General features: G+C 33.9%; 1 long non-coding RNA gene across 1 annotated transcript in view; it reads right to left on the reverse strand.

The window, feature by feature from the left end:
- LOC144290074 (uncharacterized) overlaps positions 1 to 16,135 on the reverse strand; it is a 129,974-nt gene extending 113,839 nt beyond the window's left edge. The window contains exon 1 of the long non-coding RNA XR_013357929.1: positions 16,050 to 16,135. This is a non-coding gene — a long non-coding RNA (uncharacterized LOC144290074). The remainder of the gene's footprint in view (positions 1 to 16,049) is intronic.
- Between the last annotated feature and the right edge of the window lie 231 nt (positions 16,136 to 16,366).

The following is a 16,366-nucleotide window of genomic DNA, read 5'->3' on the forward strand; positions in this document are numbered from 1 at the left end:
AATGTTTGCTACATTTTTAACTTCACATCACAGATGAAAGCAAACCATAACATAAATCTAATTTGAAAGCCATTCCTTCCAAGGTACATATATGTAATTAAAGCAAAAACAAGTAAAACATCATATATGCATATATATACTCTATTAATAGTAATAACTAATGAATAATATTAATTATTCCTACCAGTAATATTAAAATCAAATTTAAATATCAACTTATATTTTCTATTTGAATATGTGTATGTTAGGTTTAAGTTACCATCTCCAGGCAATAAATACCAATTTTAGTAATGTGCCCCTTAAGATAAAGCATATTAAGGAATCTAATAATATATATACAAATAACATTTTTAATAGTCACTAATACTATCAGACACTTGTGATATTTTTCCTTCTGTTTCAATGGTTATTTTTTCCTTCTCCTTACAAATTTTGTGTATTTGTGTTTTCATCATGTTGGTCTTTATTAAATTAACACCTAGTTTATTTTTTAAACTTTTTTCAAATTAGTAATAGTTGAGATATGAATGTATTAAACAGTCCTAGCTCCATTTTCTATCCCAATTTCTGTTTGTATATATTTCTTAATTTTTCTTTTTTTCCATTTACTGTTTTCTTAGTATTTTGAACTGGGAACTAAATTTATTTATTTTCAAATTTTAAAAATTTTATTGTGATTTCTTATTGCCCTATATTCCATTCTGATCCTTCACTGACTTTAAATTTTATCTTATAGCATTTGACTTCTTTCTTTTTTTATCCTGCTTTTATTCCATCATCTTTTCCATTTTTTCTTCTTAAAAGCATTTTTGATATACTGAAAGTATTTACAAATCAGTGATAAATACTCAAGTTAATCCAGCAGTCAAATGGAATAAATGTATGAGTAGATAATTCACAAGGGAGAATGGAAATATTTTTAAATTCAAGTATCAGTGACTGTCTTCAAAACATATATCCTATGAAAGATTATTAATTAGCGATGTGGAAGAAAATTATTAACAGAAGTTGTGCATGGTTAAAGGTATTTTAAAAGATGATAGTCAAGACCTAAACGTTGTTCTAGGAACTAAAATTTGTTATGATTTAAATTTTCTGAGGCTTATTTGCAATGATGTGGATGGAACTAACGGGTAGTAGGCTAAGCAAAATAAATTAATCAGAGAAAGACAATTATATGATCTCACTCGTATGTGGAATTTAAGAAACAAAACAGAATAGCATAGAAGGGAGGAAAAATAAAATAAGACAAAATTAGAGAGGGAGACAAACCACAAGAGATTCTTAATCACAGGAAACAAACAGGGTTGCTGGAGGGGAAGGAGAAGGGCGATGGGGTAACTGAGGGATGGACAGCACCTGATGTGATGAGCACTGGGTGTGATATAAGACTGATGAATCACTGACCTCTACCTCTGAAACCAAGAATGTATGTTAATTGAATTTATTTTTTTAAGATTAATCAATCAATCAATTAATTTCTGAGGTTTTACCTTCCTTGTTAATGAATTCTAAAAGAAAGTAGTCTAAGGGTAAGGATACAGAGAACATCTACGAACCCTTTACCCAGATTCACCTGTTGTTCACATTTAACCCATTTGCTTGCTCGTTTTACCCTCTTTTTCTTTCACCTGTCTATGTATGTATCAATCCTCACTATGTTTCGTGTTTTCATTCAAATTTATTCTTCCTTGTTCAGCTTGTAGTTTTAAATTCATTTCTGATCAGGTTTTATCAGTTCTTTCATTCCTTTCCTTGGTTCAACCAAGTTGGTTTCATTTCTTCCATGTTTTTTATTTTTTTTGACATTATATTTCAGAGTTTGAATTTCTGAGTCAACATGATTTTTCAAATCCACAAATGTTTGGTTTAAGATATGTAATACACTTTCAAGTGTCGTGTTACAGTTTTCTTCTGCCTCACCACTGTTTATGGGGGATTTTCGGCAGAATTCTTGCCAGCTGAATGACATATAGCATCACATTTTTTATTTGGATCTTGTCACAGTTTTCACAGAAGAGGAGTGTTTGATTCCCTGCATCTTTGTGAGCAAGGACTGGCAACCTGTCATGTTTTATAAGGATCCTGGTTCAAAAGCACCCACTTCTCTCTGTGTGATCAAGAATGGTTCCTCACTTAGAGGACTGAAGAAATAGGAGATGAGTGGGATATCTTTGAACTTTTAAAAAAATGTTTGTCTAGAAATATCCTAAATTTTACCCCTTTTCCCCCCCTTTTTACCATGTTGATTAAAAAAAAAAAGTGTCTTTCTCTTTCTGTCCTCTTCCCCTTCCCTCCACCTCTTTCAGTGCATATTCTTAGCATCCAACATGTTCTTATAGATTTTGTCCCTGGAATCTCCATTTCACCATTTTCACATATTAAATGATCTTTCATCACTGATGAGGGTTTGACATTAATTTTAGACTCTGCTGACTGCCCTCTCTCTTCTATGCATCTTTTTTCCTGGAATTTCTCTTGCACTTACCAAAGGTTCACACCTGTGAGTTTATTTTTTTGCTTGATCCACAGGTAATGTGAAATTTGGATTATGTTTTAGGTACAATAAGGGCATGGATTTTATATAATCATCTTTGTTCTTATTTTTTTATCATTGTGTGTTAAATGAGAAGTTGAATTTTTGGTTTTAACAGCCATCATTGCCTCAGCTACTGAGAATTTGCTAGATGCCAATTTGCTAGATGTTGCAGATATATGGGAAGAAAACAGGAAGCTAGACATGGAAGTCATGAAGGGTAGAAATAGGCTTAATTTCTCTTTCTTGTTTAATTTTTCTTCTCAAATAGTGTATTATGAGCACAAGCTCTTAGAGTTAAGGAGATGGATTAATCTCAGACTACAGAAGATTTTCTGTACTTTGGGTTCCAGATAGGGGCTTTGCAGGAGGAGAAGTTGAAGGATAAAATAAAAATAAGATATGTTAATAAGTTACAGGATTTTAGTTTCACAAATACATATGTATATGTGTATGTATATATGTATATGTTTATGTATATATGTATGTATGTGGGTATGGGTATGTATATTCATATATAAGAAATATATTTTAATAAAGGGTCTCTGGTTTCCCTCATAATTAACCGACTACTCTGAATATTCTCAAAGAACAAAAGCAATATTTTTCACAATTCATTTCTTAGATTAAATATTAAAATAGTTTGTATAATGGCAGCAAATACTCTACTAGTGCATCAACTCTATAAACTTTTTTAGAAGCACATACCCATTTTCCCACTCACTATATAAATCAGATTTCAGGCAAGAAACATATGGCACATTGAAACTGGGGGCTTCGAGGAGTTGAAGAGATAACAATTCATTCATGAGGAAGGATTAAGGAGACCTAAAAGGGATAACGTAGTATGCCAAGAGATATTAAGGACGGAAGACTTTACAACATATAGGCAAATACTAGAGCTTTATGAGTTAGATTGCCTGACACAAACTATGGCCGTTAGTAGAGGGAAACAGAAAAACAAAACAAAACAAAACAAAACAAAACGCATACGAATCATTTCTATTTCAGGAAGAGAAAAAGGAAAATAACCCCAATCTAGTTTTCTCCCTCCTTTCTCTGCCCCCGTCTCTTGCTGGGTCCTCTGATTAATCAAATCAAATAAGAAGCTAGAGGGCAAAGCAGCTGATGATGTTGATGTAGTTCATACAATCAACATCCTGAGGGACAAGAAGATCGGGGGGACAAATGGAAGAGATCCAGTACATACAACAAGTTCAGGAAAAAAGCTTATTGTGAATATCATAATGACATCAAACAGAATAAAAGCTCTAGACAGAAGAAAACTTTGTAATAAAGCAAGCATTATATATTTTCCCATGTTGCATCACTGGATATCACCATCAGATTTACTTTACGTTTTCATTCTTTTCTGCTCTGAACAACTTCTAACCAATATACCTTTAGATTTATGACTGAACACAGCATACTCATTTGCAAACTAATAGGGCCAGTGATAGGCAATATATGTTTAGAATTGGAAAAAGAAACTCTTTGCAGTAACAGTACACTAAATCCAGTTCAAAATTTCCCAGTTTACTTTGAAAAGAATAACTTCAACAATGTGAATATATTTTCTATTTATTTTGCTAGCCATTCAGTACAGAAATAAAGTTCTCTTGGAGAAAATAACTATGTAGTTAAAAAATTTGTCTGCTTTTTCACCTATTTTTACACTAAAAATGAAGATGTAAAGTCATTTTATGGCATGTAGAACTCACATAAATACTATGTGATCTGTACCATATTATTTCTAATTATTTAGAATAATTTGCAATCTACTAATTAAGAATAGGAAGTTGAAAAATTATACTAAGGCTTGGAAAACAGATAACAGAAATACAGTTCTTATAACCTAGATTTGTATTACTATACTTCTCTAATGTATTATCAGTCCTAACAATCAACACTTCTGCTAAAATTATAACCTGATATAGTTTCATCTGCTACCTTTTTGTTTATGTATTTATTCTGATTTGGCTTGGTTTGAATTATTTACATAACTCTGGATAATTTGTGCTACAATAAATATTCCAAATTGATAGACAGATGTTTGAAATAGCAAAAAACAAGTCTACCATGATAAAATGTGCTAATTCAGGATTTGAGAAATTATAAAGAGATGATGTTTTCTATTAAGATGGAATAGAAAGAAAATCTAACAATGCCCATGGAAAGAAGGAAAGACACATAGGAGGTACATTTAAAATGATACTATTCTGTCTCTAATCTCTACTTTATTGGTAAAACAAAACCAAAAACGTCCACTCCATTACTGTGTCTCTGTAAATAACAGAGGCTGGTAAAAGAGTAATTTTGGTATGAGGCTAGCTGCCCCTCTTCTTACATGCTGCTCTACACTATATTCCATGCAACAAAGCATTTTGTGCCTCTTCTACATCCCTAAATAAATTTTTCATCTGAAGGATAAATATAAAAGTCATGGATTATAATGGAGAAGCAGAGCGTAGGTTATTATTTGTCTAGTGAATCCATTTCAACTGCATCATGTCATGAATAATTGTTACATTATATCAAACAACTGATAAAAGAATTATCCAAGGATAAAAATCTCAGATGTCACTCCATTTAAGTAGTACTTCAAATACCAAATGTTCAAAGGCCTTTTTTTTTTTATTAACAGCATTATATATTCTTTGGTTATTTGTGTATGTGTGTGTGTGTAAAGTGTATTACTCATTAAGATTTATGAACAGTTCAATTTTCTTCAGAGATTTTAAGATGCAAAAAAAGGCAATTTACCTTTTTACCTTTTGTACTTCACTGCAGATTTTTATGTCCTTATTGACTGAATAGAAATGCATTGTGATATAACAAAAATTTCTAACTTTTTCATGTAATTTGGCTACATAACTAAAGAGTAGAACATACATGTTTTCTATATGAACAAAACAGTTAACAATATTATTTTTCACACACACACATAGACTGAGCTAATTCATTTTACTAGTAAGAGAAAATAGACAAGACTTAATTTTTAGCCAAAAACCAAAACCACCTCTAGTGACATCATGGATTTCTAAAGCATGCACTGGTCCAACTTTATTTAGATGAAAAAAAACCTGAAATTTAAAAATGAATAAATATATAAATCTTGAATTTTTTTAAAATGGATATCTGGTCCAGGTGTGGCAGATCTGGCTTGATGGTGGTGGTGGGCTGGTGCTGGGAGGGTACTGGGGGAAACATCCCTTTCTGCCTACCATCAAACTCTTGATTTACAGTTCATAGTGATGGTTAGCATTTTAGGGATCCCTCCAAATTTCACATGTCAGATCAAACTTTTAATAGAGGAAGAGTTGTTCACCTCAAGTAAGCTGGATAAGAGAAAGCTGACAGAAAGAGTAAGAAAGGCTACAGATGCCCAGCAGATAATCTATGCTAATCAAACCCAGCATTGGACAAAGCAGTGCCTGCTGGTGATCTCACAAGACCCGAATTTGGGAAAAGAAGGACAAGAGGGAAATAGAATGAATGACTTCTGAAAACAAAATTGGTTTAGCTTATATTTGTCCTATAAAGCAAAATTTGAGCTTATTAACAATTTTTGGGGATCCCCTGGTCATAAAAAGCTGGCACAGCACTGTATATGCAGGGACAGGAAAATGAATGTTGTGTGAGATACAAGGATTTTAGAACAGTACAAAATGAAGGACAAAGGCACTACATCCTGACTTCTCACTGATTACCAGCATCAGAAGGCCGTTGGTCACTTGATGGAATTTTTTGTGGTACCCTGAAGCTTCAATGTCAGATAGTGTTAATTAGGAATTTAAAGAATCAATTCTTGGATTAGGAAATTCACTGAGTTTGGGATATGGCCAGTTAAGGGCTGCTGTGGCAGGGTCTTCCAACTATCTGTTAGCTTAACAAGGGGAATAGTAGCAGAGGTTGTAAACTTAATAAAGGCCTGAAAACTCCCTAATTTCCTGCATTTCTTTCTAAGTTCCTAGCCTTCTGTGCCTCATAACATGGCAGCTGGCTTTCCGTAGGCCAAGAATACAAGGGAGAGCGAGAGTTCAAGAGAGGATGCAAGGCTTATGCCTTGGCAATGGCATTTCTGTCAAATTTACTATATATAGTTCCTTTGACTTCAGCTGTCAAGTGCAGGGCACAATCAAGGTCAGGGGTACCCAAGTGCATGATCTCCAGGGGAAACTCATTGACAGACTTCTTAGGCTTTCACAGCCTCTTAGAGAATCACGTTGTAGTTCTAATTATATAAAAACAGCCTAAAATTATTTGTGCAAAAAGTGAGGATAAAATGATACAATTACGTAGAGAAGTCATCTCTTTACTTTTGCTGCCAGAGAATTCCAAGCAGGATAATCAGAAGGAATACTATGTTCAGTGGCAAGAGAGGGGCGATAGCTGATAGTAGAAACTAGAATGTGTGTTCAGAGCATAGCATGAGTCCATAATAAATCAAAGAACATGAGGCTAAAGGTTAAGTTAAAATATTGAAAAGGGACCTCATGTGTCATCCTAATGATTCTGGACCTACTGGTATGGTACTAACACAGCTAATGGAGCCAAGAAAGTTCTGGAGGGAAGGGAGAGTTGCAGCAGATGATTAAGTCTATAAAATGTGGATCTTGGGAAGATCACCCTGTCAGAATAACAGAGAACTAATTATAGAGAAATAGAATGGTAAGCGGTAAATAAGTGGTAAAAATTCCAAAAGGAACCCAACAGCTCTATAAGGAGTAAGCGATAAGAACTAAAGACATGTGAGGAGGTTTTTAGTTTGGGAAAACTGAATATAAATGTCATTAAGTGGGAGTGGAAATAATTTTGAAAGAGTAGATGGGGATAAAGGTAAAGATAACAATTTTGTACCTATGGAGTTTGATGCACCTTGGAAGATCAAGGTGGAAGTATCCAGTAGAAATCTATGGCACAAAAGACAAAAATATATGAGCCCTTATCATGTAGGCAATGTTAAACCTAAGAGACAAAAAAGGGCCTTGCCCAGGAAAAGTTAGGAGAGTGAAAGAGAGCTGAAACTCTAACCTGTAAGAGATAAGGAAAATGAAAGAGCCTTTGAGGGGTTATAAAGTCACCATGAGAAAGACAATACTAGAGCCAGTAGTGCAAGTTGAGGTCAAAGGTATCAATAGAATCTAAAAACACTTGAGAAATTAAAAAGGACTAAAGGTTAAGTACAGAAACAAGCTGGATTTTTATTACAATAAAACCTCTGCAATAACTACTTGGGATATTCCCTAATGGGTTAATGGGTGAAGAGTGTACGGAACTGCCAAGTTCTTGGTGACTGCCAAGAGCTGGGATGGAGGAGGGGGATGGTGAGTTGATGTTTAATGATCATACATTTTAGGCATGCAAGACGAAAAGGTTCTAGAAATCCACTGTACAACACTGTACTTATCATTAATAATACTGTATCATACACTTAAAGATATAAGAGCATAGGTCTCATAAGATATGTTTTTTACCACAATAAAAGAAAAACTGTAAATCTTAGTGGGGGGGGGCAGGGAGAGACGAGGATTATGTATCAGATTCTAAGATTTCGAAGAGTGAGGAGTCTTTATTTTGCAATAAATAATGGAAATCAAGCCTGGTGTTTCTTAGATAAAATCTGAGTCATCAAATTGTCCTTTAAAAATGTTTCTTATTTCTCTGTGCACGGTGTGTGAAACTACCAATTTTTATTTAAATGTACATTTGGTATTTTACTTTTCTATTTTGCCACTTAAAAAAATGGGGGATGCCTGGGTGGTTCAGTAGTTGAGCATCTGCCTTTGGCTCAGGACATGATCCTGGAGTCCCATGATCGAGTCCACATTGGGCTCCCCACCGGGAACCTACTTCCTCCCCTGCCTATGTCTCTGCCTCTCTATGTCTCTCATGAATAAAATTAATAAAATCTTAAAAAAAAAGAAAAGAAAATGGAAGCATTCCTAAATTTCAAGGTCTAAATGACTGCTAATTTTTTACTAATTACCCTAGTAAACAGTGGTGACCCTAGTAAACAGTGGTGATCCAGATAAATTAAAGAACTGAAAAAATAAGATAAAAATAGATTGAATATTTTTTTTTTGTGATCTTGGAATCTGAAATTAATTCCTGCACTGTATTGAATAGTGTCCCGCAAAAATTTGTGTCTATCCAGAACCCATGAAGGTGTCCTTATTTGGAAATGATGCCTTTGCAGATGTAATAAACTTAAGAGGAGGCTTAAGGTAGGCCCTACATTCAGCATGTTTGGTGTCCTTATGTGGAGAAGGAAATTTGACACAGATACCTACACATACTGGGAAGAAGGTCATGTTAGGATAGAGGCAGAGACTGGAGTGATGTCAAACAATCTAGAAGCCAAAAAAGCTAAGGATTGCTAGCGATCATAAGAAGCTAAAAGAGAAGCATGGAAATGTATTCTCTCAGATACTCTAGAAGAAACTGACTTGCCACAACCTTGATTCAGACTCCTCCTCTCCACAACAGAATGCATTTCTGTTATTCTAAGCCCCCTGCTTTGTGGTAACATGTTATAGCAGCCACAGAAAACTGAAACATTCTCTAAATAAAGACAAGGAAAAATATACACAAAGAGATTGATTATGACTCAATAAAAAAAAATTAAGTATTTGCATATAAAAAGACAAAAAAAAAAAAAAAACCCCTGAAGGAAGTATTTGAAACATTTAGTTGAGATACAGGGTTAACATCCCTATGACATGAAGAGTACATAAAAATAAGTATGAGTAAGCAAAAACCCATTAAAAAGTTGTGCTGACCATATGAATAGACAATTCACTGAGGAAGAAACAAAATTTCTAATACACATAGGAAAATGTGTCCCATCTTTCTACTAATAAAATAGGATATTAAATGATAAACAAGTTTTACTTTTATATTTTCAAATAGTAACATGGCTTGGCTCTCAATACTTACAGGTTACTAACTCATTTAATACAACAAGCTTATGTGGTCATATAGTTACCATACAGTGATATTGTCTTCATACTACGATGGAGAAAACTAGGGCACAGAACTTGGCAAGGATGTACCAATTGGCCATTTTTATATACTACTGACTGGAGGGTAATTTGGCAAAGTGTTTCAAGAGTTTTGAAAACAATCATTACTTTTGATGCCGGAATTCCACTTTTAAGAATTTATTATAAAAATAGAAACAGTGGAAAACAAAGGAAAAAGTAATAATCTCAAATACAGCTACAAAATATAAAAGAGAAAAGTAACAAAATCAAGTAGTGCTGACTAGGCAACAATAATTTTGTGAACATACACTCCCCAAACTTGGTAAAAATATGGGCTGCTGCGTTAAGTTGAAAAAGTTACATCTACATAATAACACAATACACATGTATGTACATACACATACACACACACAAAGGAATAACTTAGGCTTTGAACTTATTTTTAGAAATATCTAAATAAAGTGTTAAAAAGTGCCAACCCACTAGTCTAATATGTTCCATAGAAGTGTTTTGTTTGGCAAACACAAAGTTGGAAATATTTGGAAATTTAATTAGACTGTGTGTGCACTCTCAAGTTATTCATAGGCCCTAACATTTAATATTTTGTGTTACAATCTGCCCAAATCAAACATTTGTGCCACTAAGTCCCTGCATGTAGCGGAGACAGTAATTTTCAATAAAAATATATTATATTAAAAATAAATTATTTTAATTAAATCGGGACTTCAATGATTAGCATAGCAATAGATTGGTGAGTTAAACATGAAATACATTATTCTATTTATTTTTAAAGAAATATTAAGATATGAGTAACTGAAACGCCAGGGGAAGTTAAGTTTTCATAAATCAGGAGTCCACATTTTTCTTTGGAAAACAAATTAGACAATATTAATTAGATTATGAAAAGAAACAAAACGAATACATTGGACTCATTAAAAATCAAACAACCCCACCATCAAGTACTATTATGAATAAATCACCCTTTAAAGGTAGAACAAGGAATGGGATTCAATGAATCTAGCCCTTGGGAATAACATACTTAGCCTTCAAGTAAGGTTTCCATACCAGTTCCAGTTTAATTAACCCAAATCACTTCAATAGCTCAATGTCAATGGCATCTGACAGCTATTCTAGGATTGATACCTGGATCATGATTTGGCTGCCTCTCTTCACCAGCTCCTTACAAACAGGTGTCTAACACATGAAAACCATATCCAAATTGCCATGCCCATATCACTAAGAAATCATATATTTCCTTCTCATCAACCAAACAATAATGTATATTTCAATTAAATCAATCATAACTGTTTGAATGGTTTGTATGCCTTTTACAAATAAAGAAAAAAGAACCACACCATATCCTGGAGAAATGAAAATAAAATCAAGGATAAAATTTTCATTCCCCTCAAGGATTTTGGTTTCTCTCTTCTCTTATAGACTTCCCCCCCCCCCCCCCCAGTACTAACTCAGATTATCCAAACAGGTCAAATTGTGACTGTTGTTAAAGACATTGTCTGATTGGATGTTGGAGTTCAAGACTTGGTCAGTAATATATGAAACTTGTCAGTATTTTATTAACCAGTCCTATTGAACAATAAAATTAGGAACATATTAGATATTGGTCAAGAGACTTAATTTGAAAAGCAGTTTTCTAAAATAGAATTTCTTTGTGATGATGGCAGAGTGGTGTATGATTCTGCAATGATGTCAAGATATAAGACAGCTTTGTAGGAAATGTCTAAAAAGTGCTACAAAATATAGTCTATGTGTTTTCTTTGTTAATTCTCTACATTACCAGTAAGGTCACTGGACATTTTCTTAACCTATTTCCAGAATACATACAACTAGAGGTTTTTTCCCCTCTTTCTCTCTAGAGATCATAACTGCATAAAAAAGGAATCCACCTTCTTTTTATTGCCACCGTGTTACTTGCAGAAGAAACAATTCATCTGCTACGCAGTCTAATACTATTGAGGATGTGAGACTCCATGATTTCCTAGCTCATCTTCCGGTAGGTACCACTTATATTTGGGAAAGAATTCAGAATCTAAGTTAGGTGGAAACTGTTCTTCCCTGCATCAGTGACAGTGAGAAATAACTGAAAGTCGCAAGCATACTATCTTCAAGCAAATGCCAGAGTGTTGAATCCAATATGAGTATGTTTGCCCTACAGAGACATTGTTCAAATGATGCATTCGCCTGCTTCAACTCATCACTGCCATGCGCACCTTCAAAACTTCTCCCAGGCTATATACCACTATTAAAACTATACCTTCCCATCTGTTTTTATCCTACACCCCACTGGATAACCTATAATAATGAACTAATGATCTAATGGAGAATTTCCTAAAACCAACTCTTTAACCCTGAATCTGCTGAAGTCCTACAGGTTAGGTAAAATATAGAAAGCCTAAAGTTTCAAGTATTATGAACATGCAAAAAAATCCAGTGAAAAAATTCCAGCTCTATTTTATTTTATTGACTGAGACACTATAGATGGAAATCAAACTTCTTTTTAAGGACAAACACATATACACACAAACACATTTTCTATAAAACTGGGAAAAGAAAACCAATTTTCACCGCAACAGCATTCACTAACAAAGAAATCCCAAACAATCAAGGAAAACAATGAAATTCAGTCTGGTATCGGCTGGCTTTGTCTTCTTCAGAATGTTAGCAAGGTATCTGCGTGATTTATAATCCAATGTTGGAAATTGGTAAGAACTATAAGAATTTTAGTTAATGGGTTAACATTAACTTAGATATTTTATTAAATATTTCCAAGAACAAAGATTGGTACATACAAAATTAAAATGTAATATTCTAATAGAATTATGCAATATATTTAGATGGTATGATGATGCTCAGTAAGAGAACCGTGTATGTCCTAACACTGATGATTGTTTTCATACACAAACTAGACCACAAATTAGGATTAGAAGCCTACATTTCCAGAAAGTCAGAAAAAATTAACTCGAATATATTGTTCTATAATCTGCAAGTGGAGATTGAGCTTTCCTATTTGTGTTGAAACTTGTTTTACATAAACATTAGAGGAACAAATATGTAAAAAAAGAATTTTGGATTATCTTTAGAAACATTTGACTCTAATTGAAGTTCTTTCCTTCATTATGTTTCTCTACACTTATTCAGAATAATACCAATTAGGAAATTTCTACCAGGTCTAGTAAAATTAATTTCAACCTGATTTATTCTTTAACTATCTAAAGGTATACATCTAGAGGCTTATCCCAATTGCTTGTAAATAATTAAATTGGCTTCAAGAAGCAAAGTTCAGCATTTCCTTCTTCAAGAGAAAAAGCTAAGTCACTTGTGCTATATTCATGCCATTTATTTGACAAAAACCTTTATTAAAAACTCACTGTTTGCCAAACACTCTAAGAGTTCTCAACAAACGAAGATTACAATGACAAACTTCCCTCAAATTCCAGACAAATGGAGACAGAAACAAGAAACACTAATTACAATGTACCAAATCCCTTAACATAATAGAAGTATGAGGGAACTGATATTGCTCAGTCTGGCAGTTTTCACCAACAGAAATGCAACTCCCACTGTCAGTGGGATGATCCCGCCTTGAATTCTTTAGATGTTGTTTCTTAGACAGTGTGGAATTTAGCACTGTAGCAGCATTCTTCAATCATTATGACACTCATCTTAACAACTGAAAAAGCCCCATTCTGTATTACAAAATGCTTCCTGACAGTGGGATCGCCCTCTTGAAGAACGTTACTAGACAATGTCTACTTCTAGTTGTGGTTCTATAAAAGGAAAGGATCTAGGGACTCTTAGCTTTATCTAGATTTCATGTATTCAAGTAAGACTACATTCTTAATGGGCATTTGATTTAAGAGACAGAGTATTAGGATATCTATAATTCATAAAAAAAGTAAAAATAAAATAAAATAAAATAAAATAAAATAAAATAAAATAAAATAAAATAAAATAAATAAAGGATATCTATAATTCACTTGAAAATACTTCAGTGTAGGCAGCATGATATTACATATTTATTAATGATTTACATTGAAATTAAAATCTAGGTATACTCATTTGCATCAACTGGAAATTCACACAAAAACATACTGTGGGTTATCATCATCAGGGTCTCTTCAGGAGAAACAGGAAGAGCTTCAGTTACCTTTAGTTCTTATTAACACGAGAGGCTTTGCTGAATAACGAAGTGGCCTGAAGACATTGTGGTGCAACAGTGGACCGGCTGCAATATTTCAGAGACAGTTTCAATCCTGGCAGAATAAGGATGATCTCTATAGCAAGCTGATCCCTGCTAACCAGGTCATGCCCAATGCAAACACTTTGAAAAGTGCACTTCGAAGCCGGCAAAGATTTAGCGATTTCACCACCACTTCCCAACAATGCTGTAATGAAAATGTGCCTCAAAGCAAAGTCTGTCACACATATGAACATTTATTAAACAATCACTCATCAGCAAGCAGGCACAAACAATTTATAGCACCTACTCTGTCAAGAATATTACTTTCCAGTTCTCTATCCTTTTATGTTCTCTGATCAACTCTTTGCATGAAATGTTCCCTAGAGTTATATATGACAACATTCCAAAGGGTGGAATTCTATTACACTTTATAGGAGGCATCAGGGAGCCAGAAATTCTCCTAACCCAGTAGTGGCACGGACACATTTAGGAATCAAACCTTGGGTACCAGAGCCCACAGGGTTTTTACAAGGAGGATAGGGAGTACCCAGTGCACGTATCTTGAATATCTCTAATTATCTATTCCCGCTTACCATACTAGTCCAACATTCAAAATGATTGTTAACAGGCATTATTCCCAACAGTGAAAATCAATTTCTTGCATTGGCTCTTTTAATTTAAAAAACACAGAAGGTTAATACAGATAGCAGAGGCTCCTGAAATTCCCTATTATGAAACATAATACTAGCTGATCACTCATGGAATATGGATTAGGAAAACTGACTAGAAATAAATGGAAGCTAAATATTATAGACATGATATCACACATAACTATGTTGAATTATTTTCAAAAAATTACTGAGATCATAGAAACACCCTAGAATTAATCTCTAATATATCTGTACCACCCAGTTATACAGTTGGAGGATTTAGTTGTCTGATATGAACTTTAAAAAATGCTGATTTTAGAATATTTTTATGTATGACTTCAAAGAACCTTTCATGCATTGTAATTCAACATCTTAAACAACAGAAAGCTAAAAACTCACCGAAGTCACTAAATATTCTGTATGATTTTTTGTGTCTGCTCACTAATACATTATTTATGTGCATGGTCATATGAGGCCTAGGTCTTGATAACTTCAAAGTAAGGTTGTAGAAAAATCACCACCACTCATCTACCTCTAATTATTGGCAACAACTTTACCTAAAAGAACCTAGATATGGATAACAAATTCCTTTAATATTAATCTCCCTGTATTCCTGATGTAGATTTTCCCTAATTTCTATAACAAATCTTTTTTTTTTTTCTTCTTTTTCCTTTCCTCTACCCACTCGGGTTCTTTGTCTCCACCTCATTACTCCCATACTCTGTCTTTTTGCCTCCTTGGAGACATTATTCCAACAGCCTATCTCTTTATTAATCCCTCTCCTCTGATTCTTTCTTCTAATCCTATAAACAAGATTTAATCTTACTATTTCATGACCACTCTCTAAATCCTGTGTCTATAAAAAAATCTACATTATTTCTTGTATTCACTTCCAAACTTTGAAAGAGAATTTTCCAGCAATTCATTACCAGTCTTTGCCTTCTCTCAACCCTTCTAATGTGTCTACTAAAATTTCTCACCAAGGTCTCCTAATTATTAGAGTTGCTGACCTGCTGTGTCTCTACCCAAAAATCTCTCTTCACCTGCCCACACTGTTTTCCACCATCTCCTTGAGGTGTTCATCTTTTCCTGTTTTCCCTTGCTCAGTCTTTCTAATCTCTTCTACAATTTGGGTTAGTGTTTTTCAGTTTCATTCTTCAGTTGCTCTTCTTTTTTCCATTTCTTAAATGTTAGCATCCCCAAGCGCTTTTAATCACATCACTATTCTCTATACTTTTTCTTCTGTTTTCTTGCCAATTACACATCAATTAACATGGTTTCAACTATCAACATTATGATGACTTTTAAAGTTAGAATCCTGCTGTAGCTTCTTTTCAACTCCAGACCTGTACTTCTCCCCTACTACACCTTCAAAACTCAAAGGAACCAAACAGAATATGTTATTTCTTAGCCATATGTGTTTTAAATGTTAAGCCTGCTCAACAGCTGCCACGAAGCCAATCTCCAAACTATAGGGGAAATAAAAATATCACTGTAAATATAACAAGATGGATAAAACTGTTTCCAGAACTCTATATGATTGGAAGTGTTAACTGCATAAGACACTAGGGAGTTGAGCAAAACTACTGTTGAAGATGCATTTTTAATAGTAACTGGTATTTGTTAAGTATCTCCTGAGGTAGATGGGTCCAGGTAACTACAAATTTCATTTAACTCACCAAGATGTGCAAGCTAAGGCAGAACCACAAGGAATCTTCCCTCTTCACTCCATCCCAAGGTAGAACTTAAGGTCCTCTTCTATAACTAAAATGTGAAAAAAATGTATATACTTAAAGAATATTCATTTGCAAGGATATAAAATTAAATTTTCAGGGTTCTATGATCTTCCTCTGTTCTTTCTCTGTCATAAACCTCTCTTTTCTATTTTTTTTTTGTTAGAGAATGGCATCACCATCCGTCAAATCAATTTAGAAAACTGCTTTGTCTTCAGCTCTCATTTTCATCATTCCACATATAATCATTCACCAGGTTTCAA

The sequence above is a fragment of the Canis aureus genome, chromosome 2, assembly GCF_053574225.1.
Source record: "Canis aureus isolate CA01 chromosome 2, VMU_Caureus_v.1.0, whole genome shotgun sequence".
Classification (NCBI taxonomy): Eukaryota; Metazoa; Chordata; class Mammalia; order Carnivora; family Canidae; genus Canis; species Canis aureus.